This window comes from Anser cygnoides, chromosome 2 (genome assembly GCF_040182565.1).
Source record: "Anser cygnoides isolate HZ-2024a breed goose chromosome 2, Taihu_goose_T2T_genome, whole genome shotgun sequence".
Lineage (NCBI taxonomy): Eukaryota > Metazoa > Chordata > Aves > Anseriformes > Anatidae > Anser > Anser cygnoides.
In genome coordinates, this window is record NC_089874.1 from 117,028,962 (window position 1) to 117,038,711 (window position 9,750).

At 33.8% G+C, this 9,750-nt stretch overlaps 1 long non-coding RNA gene across 1 annotated transcript; it reads left to right on the plus strand.

Moving 5' to 3' along the window:
* Positions 1-4,013: 4,013 nt before the first annotated feature.
* Positions 4,014-8,856, plus strand: LOC136790174 (uncharacterized). Its single transcript, XR_010829658.1, has 3 exons — positions 4,014-5,320; positions 7,096-7,195; positions 7,520-8,856. It is a non-coding gene; the product is annotated as an uncharacterized lncRNA (long non-coding RNA).
* The last annotated feature ends 894 nt before the right edge of the window (positions 8,857-9,750 follow it).

Consider the following 9,750-nt stretch of genomic DNA (forward strand, 5'->3'; position numbering starts at 1 on the left):
CTTTAAATAAGGATTGAATTTTTGACCCTGTAAATCTGTCTGCTGCAAAAGTACATGATTAACTTGTCTGATCTTAATCAAGATTCATCTGTATGTCTTCCTCAGGTACATTTGCCTTTTACTGGATGGTATAAAATATGAAGATGGCAAGATAAAGTTCTCCATAATTTTATGTGTTATGTGTTACATATAAATGAAGTCTACAAGAGTTGACAAACAGATGGTACCTGGTTTGCCAGAGCAACACAAGCATCTCTGAAAAGAGAAATGACAAGCAGTGGTGTAATGGGGAAAATAAATGAGAATTATTTGTATTCCTGGTTGCATTAATTAATATTACAGGTCTGAAGGGGGATAAGAATCATAGTGAGACTCCTTGAATAGGCCTAAAAATATTTGGCCACGGTATTCTTTACGAATAAGAGGTTGTCTGTATTGAATTTAAGCTAAAATGTGGAAACTAGTGGAAAACAAATCTTTTTATTAAGTAGGATGTGTATATCTTATCTGATATTCATTATTTCCCATATCAAAATCATACTTACACTGGGAGTTCAGCTTTACTTTTGCTCATATACAGCTAATTTCTAGACTACTTATCAATAAGGCCCACACAAATGTTTATTAAATCACAGTAAGAAAAAATTCAAAATATTAGGATCAAATCACGACATTTTTACTGCAACATTTTTCTCCAAGTCATTCTCTTGCCTTGAAAGTTTCACTGAAAATAATCACAATAACTGTGAGAGTCAAACTGGAGCTCTTAAAGAACAAATAATAATAATCTCTTAGCAGTTCTCCTGAAAAGTTCAGTGCAATCAAGATTGGAATGTTTTTCTTCCTTGTTGTTTGTTTGTTTTGTTTTATTTTGTTGTTTGTTTGTTTGTTTAATGACTATGATGAAAAGAGAGATCCTTTCAACCATTCATATTTTGCAAAAACTTGACAAGCTGGGCCTAGTGACCTTGGAGGGCTGATTAATCACTCCACAAAGATGTCTGAAAGAACTCTAGTAGGGAATATTCAGATCCTGACTTAGGTGGCCCCAGATCTGAACTGGATTAAATTGGATTTAATGTCCTCCTTACCTCCCTTCATTCTATCTCGTATTTTCAGCATGTCGTATTAACAAAGATCAAAGCAGAACAAGAATAGCTAATACTCTGTAGCATAAACATTTCACCAATACAGTGCAACATGTAACACATAAAGATATGACTTAAGCAAGCTATGCAAGATCTCCTATGAGAAGACATTTTTTTATATATTCCAACAAAAGAGACATTGAATTTGAGTGACCAGAAGCCATTTCATAAATAATAACTACTGATAAAAGGCCTCTTTTTGTATGTATTCATTGTTATCTGAGTACAAAGCACATAGGAAGGGGGGGGAAAAAGGTGTAAAATAAAAAATAAGAGAAAAACAAGATAACTAGAAATGGGTGCAGAGCTGTCCGGAAGATTTCTGAGAGATAGTTCTGATTCCCTGAAGTTGTTTTTCAGTTGTGCTCAGATAGCCTGTCACTGCAAGCTGCTTCAGAGAGCAGGAATATTTTTCTCTTACTTATGTTTGATTTCTCATGATGGTTGTACCACCAAAATGTTACATATAAGAGAAGAGACCAAGAATGAGTATGGTGAAGGATGTTATCATGGAAAGAAAAATCACAGTTAACTTCCAAGAACGGCATTGTCTCCAGGGATTGTTTTAGACAATTTGCAGAAATCAGGAAGAGATTGTTCAAATTTATGATTTTTTTTTTTTTTTAATTATTCCTTTGGAGTATTTTGTTCATCTCCATTTCAAATGTAAATCATAGGTAGTTATCCAAAACCTTTAATTTCACAAAAGCAATGCCTTATAGAACAAGCACTTTTTCTGTAATTATTTTGTTACACTGTATGCTCTAAATATCAAATGGACACAATATAAATCTGCATCTTTGCAAGTCAAAAATTAGACCACTGCTCTTATGTTTAGTAGCACTGCAGTCCACAAAAAAAGTCCTATTAAACGTAATAGTTGCTTGTGGTATAAAATGTCAGTCAGCAGGAGTCAGTTTGTTATGAAATACAATCCCCCTAAAACCATATTTGATAAGAAATTGAGTGTGGTTTTGGTGATGTTACCTAAAGGAAGTGCAGCTTTTCAAGTTAATGATTCAATCTCTGAAATATTACAACTACAAATATTAGATTGTTTAGTAGTAGTAATTATAAAGTGGGTGTTATAAATAACAACATATGGCATCGCTGTGAATTAATTCCTGAGGCTCTGATGCCATTCATAAACCTCTCACAGTTTATGACTGCAGCTGAGTTCTTGAGTGAAATACATCCTTGTGTTTACTCTAGGGCTATCTATTATGCTCCATGTAATTCAAATGTATTCCATTTTTGATCCTCATGCTTTGCCTCTGAATTGTTTTTCCCCAATCATTAACACAAGCCTGTAACTTTTTCCCTTAATATAAATGCTCTTACATTTTTCATGAGAAAGAATACATCTGAACTGCAAGATGGTCTTATTGATGTCACTGTTTTAAGTTACTCTACCACAAATCACATATTCCACCAATTCACGGCCTTTCAACATTTATGGTTGGAGTAAAGGGAGCAATTTCTATATTGAAAGGAAGATTTAGGGACATATTTAATTCAGTTTTTCAGCTGGACAAGAGAAACAAATTCTGGGTGACCAGCTGGCTTTCTGCAGATCAACATTGATTCATGAACTCTAAATAATGTTATTATACTGCAATGACCTTCTTGAAATGGATCCAAACATAAAGCCTTTGGAAAGACGTTAGCTCATCAGCTTAGCAGAGACAGCACAAAAAGTTCCTGATATGGAGTCCTCTTACAGACACTCAAGGATTCATACTGCCCTGACAGAGATGTGATACAAATCAAAGCATTAACTGAGTAGTAAGAAAAGAGAGAAGATACTGTAATGTGATATACTGCAGCACTGTCTATCAAAGTGGTGTCTATCAAGGTGTCTATCTAGCTGAAGGAATACAACTTCTTTCTAATAAACTGAAAGGTCTTGGGTCAGGATAAAATTAAGAGTGCAAATTGACCAGAGAAGCAGGAAGAATTCAGTTTCTGTTCAATGAAAATATTTTCTATGAAGCACCAAAAGTTAGCTGAGAGTAATAAAAAATGAATACAGGAGTAATGTCCCTGTCCTAAATAACTTAAAAATAAGGTGACAGATGAACAGTGTCAATCATTTTTGTCTGGACTCTCAAAGATAAGTTAGCACTCTGTGTTTTAATGAAACATTTCTGTAGGCTCTGCATATCTAGACCTCTGATGAATGCAAGCCCTGACACTTTCCAATTTTGTCACTGCAGTCTGAGTATTCACCTGTTATTTAAGCTTCTGCTAAGTTTTTGGCAAACTAAACATTCTTAAGAATGTTCCCAGACACTAAAGCCAACTAATGTGAAATGGACAAAATCCAGGCTTATTCCTCAGCCTTCAAAACTGGGGGCCTGAGGCAAACAACCTATGGGAAAGGATAGATCCCATGAATGTTTCATATCCCAAACTGTATCTGAGAATTATCTGAGACTGCCAGTTGACGTGGACTGACTAATCTGTATTATGGTATCAACACACTATGTCTAGAGCAAACAACATATTTACAGGCATTAAGTGGGAAGTAATTTGCTGAGTGTAATTTGTTCAAATGCACTTATTCTCTTTTCCCTCTACATTCCTTACAGTCTTTCCACTGTAAAAGAACAATCCCAACATCTCCGTTAGCATTCAGGTTGTAGCCCTTATGGTTCTTCCAGCACGGGACACACAGGTCTTGGTGTACTTCTCAATTAACTTGTCAGAAAGAACACCAAAACTGTGGGTTCTCTTCCAAATTTATCTGGATCTGCCCATCTGGTTACCTTCAGTAAAGGTGAAATTAAACAGGAGAGAGTTCCCTGCAGACATGGAATCCTTTTTAATCCTTTATCTTTACATGGGAATACAATTATTTTCAATCCTTATCATCTACATGATTTTGGCCCCCCTATACATGGTAACCATTAATAGCATCTGTTACATTTGGGATGCCTCTGAATTGTGGTGGTAGAAGTGGTTCTCTTCATGTTGTTCCCTTGTATCTCCACTGTATAAGTATGTCCCACAGGTTTGTCACATAATAGCCTATATACTCATATGTACTCCTGTCTACCTTGGCCTTTCTTAATGCAGAATTTCTGCTGTTGTTCAAAGGTGCTTTCTTTGGACCATCATCCCATATTCTGATGTTTCATTTCTGTAAAAATATCTGAACTGCAGCATTTGGTTTCATTGATCAGCTTAGACTTTGCTGTATTCCATGACTCGCTCATAAAATAGTTTGCATTTTATGAAAAGTATTTTCACAATTAAAATTTTGCCTTTAGAGATCATGTAGACTGTGCTGTTAAAGATCTCACAATGTAAGGAATTTTTTATGTACCTCAGCAAAACCTGGCAGAGCAGTCAGCCTTAGAAAGAAAGTATAACAGGTGTAATTAATCATTACACTGCAAAAGAATAGCTCATATTAGGGAAAAGGTGAGCATCATCTAAAAACCATGCATTTTGTTTTACTTTAAACCTGACAAATCAATGCCATTTACCACAGCACAAAAAAAAAAAAAAAAAAGGAAAAAAAAAAAAGGACTGTACTTATTAGTATGGATCTACGTGATAAGTCGTAATAAATAGAAGATGCATCCTGTTAAGAAAGATGAAAAAATTCTCAAACAAACCTTGATTAAATGAGACGTACTTCTTCTTAGGTCTCTGACTATAATGCTACACTATTGGAAGATTACTCCAGAGTTTTAGTAGTCTATATGTATGTACAATAATCATTAGAACTGTTAGGGTGATGAAGACTTAGACTTTTGACTAAACTAACAGTTTTTCCAAGAGCAAGGGTCAGAAACTTTATGGAATTACTTTTCTCCATTACTAACTTGCAATAAATGGTTCCTGTGTATTGTCCTATTTCTATGGCTGGTTGTGAATTGCTGCCCTAAATAATGAACTAAAAATATGAGTTCATTTCTGTACTGTATTATGAATGTGTTATTGTCACAGCATGTAATTACAGTCATTCACAGTGTGAACATGAGGTCTGAATAGTAAATTGTCCTGAAAACAGTCTTCTCCTGTGAATTTATGAATTTCCAAGCTTACCTCTCATAATGATTAATACTGTATTACTATTTCACTCTCAGGTCATTCAGCAGAACAGCCACCATACCTCAGAAGTCATGGAAGTGAAAAAGCACTTACTGCACAATGAAAATAAGGTCTTATGACAGTGTAATTAATGGATATTATCCTTTTATAGAATGAAGATGCAGACATTAAATATATGAAATCATCAAAAAATCTTCTAATACTGATGCTAAGATTAAAAGTTTAAAATGGGATTGTCAGCGTAAGAAAAGAATGGCTTTATAGTGTCATTTGGCGCCATTTGTAGTGGGAGGAACAGTTTTCCATAGGCAGGGAGGAAACATCTACAAAACAAGAAAATAATAAATACTCCATTAGCAAGACATTTTTGTACCAGTAGTCAGAAGATTTGTACTTTGCAGCATTGAGTGTGCAAGTTTTCAAGACAAATCGGTTCATATTAATCTGTAATGACAATGTCTATCTCATAGTGAAAAACATCTGCAATGAACTTTGAGGCAGGAAATTTTCTGATTTTTTCCTTGAGCTATTGTATTGCAGTAGTGGTTCTCTACAAAATACATTCAGAAAATTGACTTACTTGTATTATAAACTACATTGGGTATTGCTACCCTTTATCCAATTTTCATTAAATTATTTTTTTCTGAGAAAAACTGTGCTTTTTTTCTTTCCCCCTTTTTAATTCCTCTTCCAAAATACTTTTTTTTTTTTCAGTAGCCTATGCAGAATCAAGTATGATCACACAGAATGAGAAAAGCCATTTTGTGTGAAAACATTTCATATATATATATTTTTTAAATGATTGCACTGCTACAGAATTTTTTTTTACCTGTCATCCTTTCAAAATTCAAAATTTAATTCCCAGATGTCAATAGTTGTTTATACAATTTCTTTTACTTTCAATTCTTTACAATTTTCACATGGATTTTTTATTATACTTCTGTGAAGGAATGCAAAAAATATATTAATCCTTTTCAAATTCTGCTATTAATCTTTTGGCTTTAACCAGAGATTTTTTGCTTTTTTATTGGTTTATCTGTAGACTTAACAAGAATAAGCTTACAGAATGCTTAGATGACTGAACAAAAATGACCTTTAAAAATACTCATATGGTATGTCTCTATACCTGGGCCTTAGCCCTTGTCTGTTCTGAAATAATTAATAACATCATTTGAAGCAACAGAATAATATCGTTCAAAAACTCAGATTTTATATTACAGTTTATATGGTTGGCAGTTTACTTGTTATTTAAATGAAGTGAGTCTGCTAAATTTCTCTGTAACTATTTCAGTAACCATCTAAGAAATATTCTGTCAATCTGTTAAGCACAGGTTTCTCCTCTGGTCATACATACACAAAGGGAACAAGCAACATTAACTGATATTGAAATTTTAAAGTAAAATTATATAATAATGTTCACAAAGCTATTGTAGGGACTCAATCTCAGTGATTTCAATGTGCGTTAGGCACCTGAAAACATTTATAAGTTTACTACTGCATTCAATAGGCAATAACATGTTGATCTGGGAACCAACTGGCTGTATTAGGATCTCTGGGTTTGACATCTGACTTTACTTCATTATAGTAGACAGAAAAAGAGGAAAAACTTGTTTGAAACACAAATTCTGAAGCAGTATCTGCTTCAAGATGCACGAAGGATCTTGGGTGCTTAAGTGCTGTGAAAAATGTAGCATCAACAACTGTCTGACCCCTGTAAAAGCCACTGCAATATCTGATTATAGCATTTTAAGCACTATTATTTCTAGTTTTCTTCAAAAGTTTTAAATGAAAATGATCATGAAACATATGCACTTAATTAAGATTTGAAATTCACCTCAGTTTTCATTTTTGCCTGTTTTACACTTTCTTTTTGTTCCTACTTAAGCACAGAGGCTCAGAGAATAATGTATACTGCCACCTCCTTCTGGAATACTAGAACTACATGAAGCTGCATCATCTGCTGGGTTAGCCTGGAATAATATGATGTGAGAGCCCATCTATTTATAAAAGATTATAAAGAGTGAAGTGATAAAACAGTCCTGATTTGTTCTCTTCTTCTAATGAGCTTCTAGATCAAAAGCAAAGTCAATGTACTTCAAGTTCATAAACTAAATATACAGAAAGTGCCATAGTCTACTGCCAGTTGCTATTCACTTTGAGCACTAACGTAAGGGTAGCAGAATCCTGTATTAATGCAACACTGTTCCAGATTCAATATGATCACTTCTGTTAGTCATCGTGCATGTAATATTCATGTATCTAGTGTAAGAGATAGTAAGCAACTATCTGGCATGAAAATCTGCTTTCAGTTACAGGATATCTGCAGGATAATCTGTGAAGTTTGCAACAGAACAACTTGCTTCCCTAAGGGCCTGACCAAGCCTAGCCAGCCCTATTCAAAAACCAGCCTCCATTTTGTTCTGAAGTGAGAAAGTCTGAGGACTGCAAGTCCCTGAGCATGTCTGGCAGGCAAAGCATCATCATAGAGGAAGAAGAATAAAAAAGGCCAGACTCCTCCATGTAGCAGAGACCAGGAAGATGCACCTTGAAGCAGTCTCTAGAGAGAAGGGCTGTAGGCAATAAATGAAACCTTTCTTATCAATAGTTAATCTGTAAAATTCCCAACACCTTGTTATTTTCTGTGTCTATTTAAATATTACTACTGTAGAAAAGGAAACTGGATGTGAGAAAATGGCCAGAGAAAATTAAGACAAATCTTTAATAATCCCATTTAACTGGCTAGGGTTTCTGTGTTTGTTTGTTTTTGAATTGCATTTAGTGCCTATAACAGGCATGATCTAGCTTAGTTTTCGGAGGAGAGACTTAAGACCTGGTGATCAATGGTTACTTAAATTTTCCTAAGCGATAATCAATAAGGATTTGCAGCTTGTAAAACTGTATCCCGTCTAAAATATATTTATATCTAATGGAAACTTTTCAAGCCTTGATACCTCAGCTTGGATACCTTTGTGTTTGTAAGTATGAAACCTGCTGTATATGCAGTTTTAGATGTGTTTTATGTGTTATCTGCATAAAAGATTACTAAGTTATGGGAAGAAATGATTAGCAAGTAAAGCAGACAAGTAAGAAGGGTTTTTTCCTCTTGCACGAAGATCGTGTCACAAAGTATGTAACTTTTAATTTTATCATTTACATAGTATTTACTGTATTAACATTTCAGGAAATTTAAAATACACAAGAAGATATGGCAACATAACTTCTAAAATCTGCTTTTCTACTTTTGGGAATGAAGCATGCAACCTTTGATCCAGTGGGAAGTTTTAGGGATTGCTGAGATAATGTAAACGTACATATCATGGTTTACAAATCAGTAGCCTACTTTTAAAATGTAAAACTGCCTTTAAAATTTTAAAATATATCTGAGATTGAATGATGTACTTAATAGTCTTTGTATATATATATAAATATTTATATAATTATCCCAACAATAATTTGGATATATTGCCATTCATTTAGAAAGTAAAGAGAGAAGAACCACCTGAATCAGGAAGCAAAGTCCTATTGATCTTTTTTTTTTTTCACTCTAGTGTCTGTCATCGATGAACCCTCATCCAAAGGCCAAAAGCGTCATCTAGTCTTAGCTAATAAGCTGACACTGATAGACTTTGTATCAAATGTTGCTTGAATTCAGGTTTAGATAGATATTGGAATTCGATTCTTCCTTTTCTTTTTTCTTTTTTTTTCCTTCCTTCTTTTCTTCTTTTTTTCCTTTTCCTTTCCTATTTTCTGATTTCTTTTTCTCCTTTTCCATTTTATTTTATCTTTTATACAAGTCTTAATCTAACTCTGCAAAATCCCATCTCTACCTGTATTTATGCCTCTTTCTGGAGAAAACGAGCTGTTTATATTTCACCATCTGTAAATAGTATGTGATTTTTGCAAAAATATACCTTTGAATATTTCACTGGTTGTGCTTGGAACATAGAAATAGACATTATTTAGCTTTGTGCGTTATGTATTCTACACCACATGTACACTGTCTTACAAAATATTGCAAGATTTTGAAAAGCTGCAGTTGCTGTGGACTTTGATAAGGAATACAAAACTCTGCCTTTTCAGAATTTTCCATTTTTTCATGTGTTACAAAAAAAAAAAAAATGATTTTAAAAGTATGGAAAATAGGTCCAAAATTATAATTCAAATTATCTCATTCCATTCAAAACCATCTCGCTTAAAGAAACTGTTTACAGGATTTCTCCACAACGAACATGGAAATGGTGAGAAATTTCTTATTATTTTCTTTTCCCATTTCTTATTAACCAACTAAAATTCGTTGATTAAGGAGATGAATCAACTTTAAATGCTGGCAGGAGTTTTTTTCAGAACATGTTCATGCATGCATAAAGTATATTCTTACTATTGAGGATTATCAAGATGATGTGATATAGTTCTATATTTATTGTAATTAACATCGTAGTGGTCAGCATAAGTGAGCTGATCATATTTTAAAATATGCATTTAAATATTTTTAGAGTTTAAGCTGGATTGGAGTTGACATTTGCAGACACTACCTGTGGTG